We start from the raw sequence: 7,401 nt of genomic DNA, 5'->3' as shown, positions 1-7,401 counted from the left end.
ATGTCATACACTTGCAATGAAGCTAAAAATATAATTTTTTAAACAATTATACAATATACAATTATACAATAAAACTTACGACAAACATGTCTTCTAATATCCTAAGTTGTTGCGTATACCGAGCTGCATCGAACACATTTGTAAATGAATTTCCTTGAACCCATTGTGTGAGTGCACTTTAATACCGCGTGCTTTATATACATGTTGCTGCTGATTGGACTGCAGTTCTGACACACCCACCAAACAAGAGAAAACGCATCTCAAACCCTGTTGCACATCGGTGCACGTTGTTTCCAGGAAACATGACGTTCAACCTAGCCTGGTAATACCAAACTCTGCTACTTCGCTTTGCTTCGTAGACAGTCTGGAATGGCATAATTGAAAAGCGTTTTCTTTCTCGCGGGGGGGGGGGGGGGGGGGGGGGGGCGCTTGTCTGAAGTTTAAAATCATTGGTTACCCGTAAACCAATCACATAACGTTTGGTTATGACATGTGTTATGTGCATGCTCAGCCGCATCTAACTTCCACTGTAAACACATGTATGATGCGAAAACAAAACCATCGAGCGAAATACCGGAGTGACCATGGCTGTGAACGACTTTAGCAGATTATGTGAAGTAAATCTACGCATCCACGGTACAATCAGCATCTACGTCACGGCTCTCAGCCCGCCCTCTGTTCGTTGATTGGCCGGCTGTTTTGAGGCCGGAGGAAAACGGAAAGATAGGTCGCTATCTCAGACCGAGTACAGAAGCGAACTGAAATTGAGCGGAAGTACGAAGTCTGACGTAGTCGTTCAACCCGGAAACCGTAGCAAAACGTTGCGCACCGTTGCGTACAACTTGAACGTGCCCCTGGTTTCACAGACAGGGCTTGGATTAAGCCAAAATTAGGCCTTAGCAGGGGTGGACTGGCTATCTGGAGCACCAGGACTTTTCCCGGGGGGGCCGCTGGCCAATGGTCCACCCGGTATACAAATATATAAAATTAAAAAATGACGGAAATCATAATATTACATCTCCACGCAAATGGATGAGTGAGTCGATCGCGCGGGCGACAAGGAGTGTGTTTTGTGTGCATGTGAGTGTATTGCCCTCCCTCCCTGTTATTTAGTTTGGTCTACTCCATTGCGTATCTTTAAATACGCCCCCTTTCACGTCTCATTTACAGAGAGAGAGAGATCGATCCGTTACAGCGAATTTCTCTGAGCAGATAATTACAAATAATTGTCCATGGATGAAAAGGTGGAATAAAAGAAAAGGTGGAGCTGAAAAGTTAGGCGTTAAAAAAAAAATAAAAAAAAAAATAAAAAAAATTAGATGTAGTAGATGCTGTGAAATGCTTCAAATGAACAGATTATGCATTTGGCGCGAAGGGGAGTTGCAGTTCAGCAGGCTCTGACGGCTCTAGTAGTACAGCTGAGCTCAAGGATAACGAGGCTGGACCCAACAGCACAGTCAATGTCAGTGATGATGAAAAACACCTCTCCCTACCTGTACCTGAGCCAGTGAAGAGGATGGCAATCAGACTGAAAAGTAAGCTGAAATGAAATCAGAAGTAGCATTATTTAGCTCACACTAGTAAACTAGTTACTCATTTTAACAATGATGGTAATATTAATTCCAAACACTACTGAGTGCTGAGAAATTAGTTCTTAACTCAACAATTAGTATTAAAATTTAAATAATAAACCCTATTGATTTATATTGTTTTCTTCCAAAAACGAGTTCCATGTTTTATGTTTATCTTTAACTTAATAATTACATAATTTAAGATTTTGATGATACTCTAATGTTTAAAATTTGATAATTTGCGTGTTACAGTGTTTTAGAGAAATTTAAATTTGCTACTAACCTTTGTAGATTTTGTAGCTATGAACGTTGCAGATAGGACCAACACATCTTACACAATGAGTTTGCACCTTTTTGTCCGGCTTTCTGGGCAGGTTTTATGAGTATTAATATTATTTGTATTTGCCTAGTTGATTTACACTTTACTTTATGCCTGGTTCAGAATACACGATTTTAGCCCGATTTTGGCACGATCCGTTTGACGTAGGGTGTCGTGGGGATTCGCAAACGACAACGGGCGTCGGGACGCAAGATTCGATCGTTTCATCTCGTATAGTGTGTCATAGTGGGCGACAACCTACGTCGCGATTGCGATGCTTCACGACATCACGACAGAAAGACTAGCATGTTTAATTTTTTAACGGTCCTCCACGGCGCGCGAGTGAGTGAGGGAGAGTGAGTGAGAGTCTGTGTTCGCGAGTGAGTGTGTGTGTGACTGTGTGTGTGTGTGTGAGAGAGAGAGAGAGAGAGAGAGAGCGAGAGAGAGAGAGAGAGAGCGTGCGTGCGTGCGTGCGCGTGCGAGTAAGTGTATGTGCGAGTGCGTGAGCGTGTGAGTGCGTGTAGGCTATGTGACGTGAGTGAGCCTGATATGTGCAAGTGAATGAGTGTGTGAGACGTATGGAACGCCGTTGGGGACAATACTTATTATATGCAACGCGTGAAATTTGTACGCATTAACACGCACAGTTTGTACGCGTAAATACGAAGTATATGTTCGGGTGTCGCGTCAGACCGCACAACAGCCAATAGCGTTGCTCTATTTAGGATTTCATTTGCATTTGTGATGCGATGGCACCTTGCTGTATAGGGATCTCCCAGTCACGTGACCCCTAGCCGTGTGTCAGCCATTTTGACGGTATACATCCGTCAGCTACTCACATTGGCTATACTGTCTATGGACTGTCTAATGGCAATAGATCTATTATTAGGGGTGGGTAATATATTAGGGAGTATATAATAATATAATTATTAGTATAATTGTTTTATAATTAGCCTAAATATTGCAATACTTTGCGCTACAGTATTGATATAATTGCGTGCGCAAAATATCTCGATACTGAACAGAATCGAGTTTTCCCCCACCACTATTATTAGCTTCAGCTAACTCTTCACGTCATGTCATCGCACTTATTAGCATCACAAAAATATATATCAAGTATACAACACTGTAAACCCGGATAAGTTCTACTAACTCAAAAAAATTGAGGCAACTGATTGCCGCTATTTTTGTAAGTTTGCAAACTTAAATATCATCAGTAAGCATATAGCTACTTACTTTGAGTACCTGTAAATTATAAATAAACATTAATTTAAATCAAAATATATATTTAGTGTATTGCTCATCTTTACTTTAATGCAACTCAAAGTTTTGAGTACTGACAACTTTAATTATTTCACTTAATTAAAATATCCCTCAAATATATATCAACACTTTTAATTTATCTAAACTTACTTTAAAGAACTTTAAGTGTTATTAAATTAAATTTTATAATTTACGTAACTTAAATTGTAGTAGTAATGTTACTTAAATATTTTGTGGCAACTGATTGCCTTGTTTTTTTTAAGTTTCCTGTACTCAAATATATACATTTTACAACTTAACAGTACAAATTACAAATCTGAAATCATTAAACAAAGTACAAAAATTTATTATAAAACATGAGAAACAAGTTAAAACAGTAAACAGTTCTGTGCAATAAAAAGGCACACCAGGTCAAATAAAAAACATTGAAATATTACCTAAACAGCCATTATGCCAACAAAAACTGTGACAACAGTTCTGTGCAACAAAAAAAAAAAGGCACACCTGGTCAAAGAAAATCAATTGTCATATTACCTAAAGGAATAGGCATTATGCAAACAAAATTAGTGACAACAGAAATGTGCAATAAAAAGGCACACCAGGTCAAAGAAAATACATTGAAATATTACCTTAACAGCCATTATGCCAACAAAAACTGTGACAACAGTTCTGTGCAACAAAAAAAGGCACACCTGGTCAAAAATAATAAATTAAAATATTACATTAATGAATACAAAGCAGAATTAAGCTTTCTTGATCTGCTGTCTTCAATTTTTTTTTTAACTTTGTGACAGAAGAAATTGCTATTTTTGTTTTTGTTTATATTTTAGGCAGAGCACCAATTGTTGTCTTGTTGAAATCTTGCACATATGCCAAAGAAAACAACACAACACAGGCACACAGTATACAATTACTGTGCATGAATCAGCAAGTCATTCTTTAGAGCCAGCACCCTTGGCTTAAGTTTGCCATCATCAAGACCCAAAAGAACCTTCTGAATAAACTCAAATGTGTTGCCCATCTCTTTTGGATATGAGAGATCCAATGCATAGATTAAGCCAAACATCAAAAGGAAAGCATCAGAGAGTCTCTGAAGGTTTGTTATGACAACTTCATTCTCAAGGATGATCGAAATCTTCTCTGGATTGTACTGAACAGCAATGTCTGGGAGTTCTCGGATGACTGTCAAAAGGGCAACTGATGAATCAACATCTGGCTCTTCTGAATCATCTTCAATCTGGATGTAAAAAGTATTGAAACACAATTACCAAATGCTATCTTACCAGTGTGAAAAAAAATTGAGACATATAATCCTACGAAATATGCAGAATAAGTGACTTACCGTGCATGTTTTAAAGAATTTTGAAGTGTCTTCTCTCAGATACACAGGAAGTGCACAGAGCACTGTTGTTCGCCTTGTGTGTACATCATGTTGATCCTTAAAGTTCACATTGAAAACAATGTTAAAAGTGGAACACACATTTTAGCCAGCACAAAACCAAACAATGCTAACTTAAAACGGAATGAATGCCAAAAAGTTGATCAAGGCATAGATAAAACAAGTAATCACGGTAAGAGTCCTGACTCTTAAAGGGATACTTCACCCAAAAATAAAAATTGTGTCATTTACTCACCTTTAAGTTGTTCCAAATCTTTATAAATGTCTTTGTTCTGATGAACACATGTTTATAATTATGTTTATAACCAAACAATTGACGACCAGTTTATAACCAAACCCACTGACTACCAGCATTCTTCCAAATGTCTTCCTCTGTGTTCATCCAAACAAAGTTAGTTATACAGATTTGAAACAACGAGCAAGTATTTCATGACAGAATTTTTATTTTTCAGTGAACTATCCCTTTAAAAGGACACAAAGACACATCAGAAGTTTTTTTTAATGTATTCTAAATCAACGTTTCTCAAACCTGTCCTGGATGACCCCCTACCCTGCAAATTTTGTATGTCTCCCTCATCTACACAGGTTTCTATTCATCAGCTCGTAGAGACTGCAAGAACTAAATTGGGTGTATGTGATCAGGGAGATATACAAAATGTGCAGGGCAGGGGGTCCTCCAGGACAGGTTTGAGAACCACTGTTCTAAATTAAATACAAAAAATTCTGAAAAAGGTTTACTCATCACTTAGTACATAATAAATCCAAGTCATAGTTAGACTTATATATTTAGATCAAGTGATAATATTCAGTATATACAGTCAAAACAATGTCTGTTGAAGCATTAAACAACAATAATACCACGATAATACCTTTAAGTCATGAACCCGAAGAAATTCAGCAAGTGCATCAGCAGTTTTTCCAGTCTTCGCTGCTCTCTGTCGATATAAAGTCATCAGGCGAACACTGTGGCGGTCTAGCTCTGCGTAAAATGTGTTTGTCAAATTCTGGTTGGTAATGCGCTGAAATTCAGCACATACCTGAAACAGAAGACAAGAAAAGCATGTCACAAAAAGACTGAAACTATTAAATAAATTCTTTAAACACATAATTAAATTTAATTATACCTGTGATTCCAAACGTAGAGCTGGCCAGCGTCCAAGGATCTCTTTCACTGGTGATGGACTGGTAATGATCTCATTCCTGCGTAATGCAAATGTCATCTGCATCTTCTTATCAACAACAACAAGATTTTTTTCAGCCTTCTGAACTTCTTCTGTAATTTCAACCCTCTGCTGCTCTAGAGTCGAAGAATCATGACCTTGGGGGAAGTCTGGTAAGTAGTTTACCTCGGCACGTCTTGCCCTTTTTATGTTCGAGTGTGATGGTTCATTGTCTGGAATGCTTTTGCTTCGTTTTCCAGCGTTCACTGCAACCTCCATACATCCTGCTCTCCTCAGCTTGTTTCGGAAGTTCCCCATTTTAAATTTGATGCTAGTTTTCCATCCAAACCATCCGGTGTCTGAACCCAGCTCTTTCAGACATGGGTGTTTGGTGACCAGAGCTTCTGCTGCTTTTGACAGCTCTTTGTCACTTGGGTAGGCTTTAAAATTATAGATTGCAGCTGCTAATTTGTCAAGGACATCATGCTTCTGGTCTCTGGTTAGCTGCAGCACTTTTCCTGTTTTTTCAAAGGCAGAATTTCCTTCTCTAAGTATGTGTTCGACCTCATAAGAAAATGCAGGCACTGGAAAATTGTCTTGAGGCCACCCTGAAACACGTTCAGGTGTGGAAACATCAGTTAATAATTCACTGTCTGTTGTTGATGTAGAACTACTTCCATCAAAAAAAAGCTTAACAGTAGCTTTTGGTGGCAACTCGTCGATGTCCACCAAAGATACAAGTTGTCCATCGAAATCTGGGTCTTCGTATTGTATGCTGAAGTTTTTATCCAAGTCCAGTTTTTCTCTTAAAACATTTTTCAGGTCATCAGTGGATTCAGGATAGGAGGCGAGTGTGATCTTCCTAGTAGTCCTGGCATCAACAATGACACGAAGCATCAAACAGGAGGAAGCTGCCATTTTTCTATGGACTGAAGAGTAGTAATAAAAAAAAGAAATTAACAATCACATGCACAACATCTGAAAATGTGTTTTGTAACACAGATCAGAAACATTTCCCATTAAACTACCCATGTTGAACTTCAGCAATACCTTTGCAAGATGTATCTTCTGGGAGACAGCATTAGCCGACCATCAATGAAGTACGCAGCAAGTGTGATTGTGTCATTCAGATCCGAAATCTGAAAAACAGAGAGTCTTCCTGGCATTGGTGACAGCTCATAACAGCGCACATGTTCAACATACCATGACTCAAATGAACTGCAGAGCAATGACACATTGTTATTGACAAGAAAGATTTCATCAATCCTCCAGAACTGAGGCAATCCACCACAGGCTTCTGCAGACACAAACATTCCTGGGGCATAGTCAGTGCCATCTATGGTGACCCTAGATGTGGTGTAGACTATGCTAGTAGTTGTCTGTCCCTGAATGAAAACCTTAGCACAATCAGGCAGTGTTGAGACTAGCACTGAAGAGACACTTGAAGTATGTGTATGTGGCTTAAAATATGATGGTGAGCTCAGATGATACGCCATCATGTTCTGGTGTCTAGTTGCAAGAGTAGAAGTCACATTCTTAAAGTTTTGGGTGTCATGTACAACTCTTTTAAAGAATCTGTGCTTCCCCTCAAACCTCATTGTACAGAGATGCACTAGCGGCCCAAAACGCCTTATAAGATTCGGGTAGTGCTCCACAAAATGATGTTTAGGGCGGAAACATGATTCAGGG

The 7,401-nt window shown here is 38.8% G+C and overlaps 1 long non-coding RNA gene across 1 annotated transcript; it reads right to left on the bottom strand.

The window, feature by feature from the left end:
• Window positions 1–4,501: 4,501 nt before the first annotated feature.
• Window positions 4,502–5,752, bottom strand: LOC307164917. The gene is made up of 3 exons (XR_013822361.1): window positions 5,677–5,752; window positions 5,422–5,589; window positions 4,502–4,591 (listed from the first exon to the last, which is right to left on the bottom strand). It is a non-coding gene; the product is annotated as an uncharacterized lncRNA (long non-coding RNA).
• Window positions 5,753–7,401: the final 1,649 nt, after the last annotated feature.

The sequence above is a fragment of the Squalius cephalus genome (genome assembly GCF_949319135.1).
Source record: "Squalius cephalus genome assembly, chromosome: 9".
In the NCBI taxonomy this organism is placed as follows: domain Eukaryota; kingdom Metazoa; phylum Chordata; class Actinopteri; order Cypriniformes; family Leuciscidae; genus Squalius; species Squalius cephalus.
This window is presented reverse-complemented; position numbering and strand designations above follow the sequence as displayed.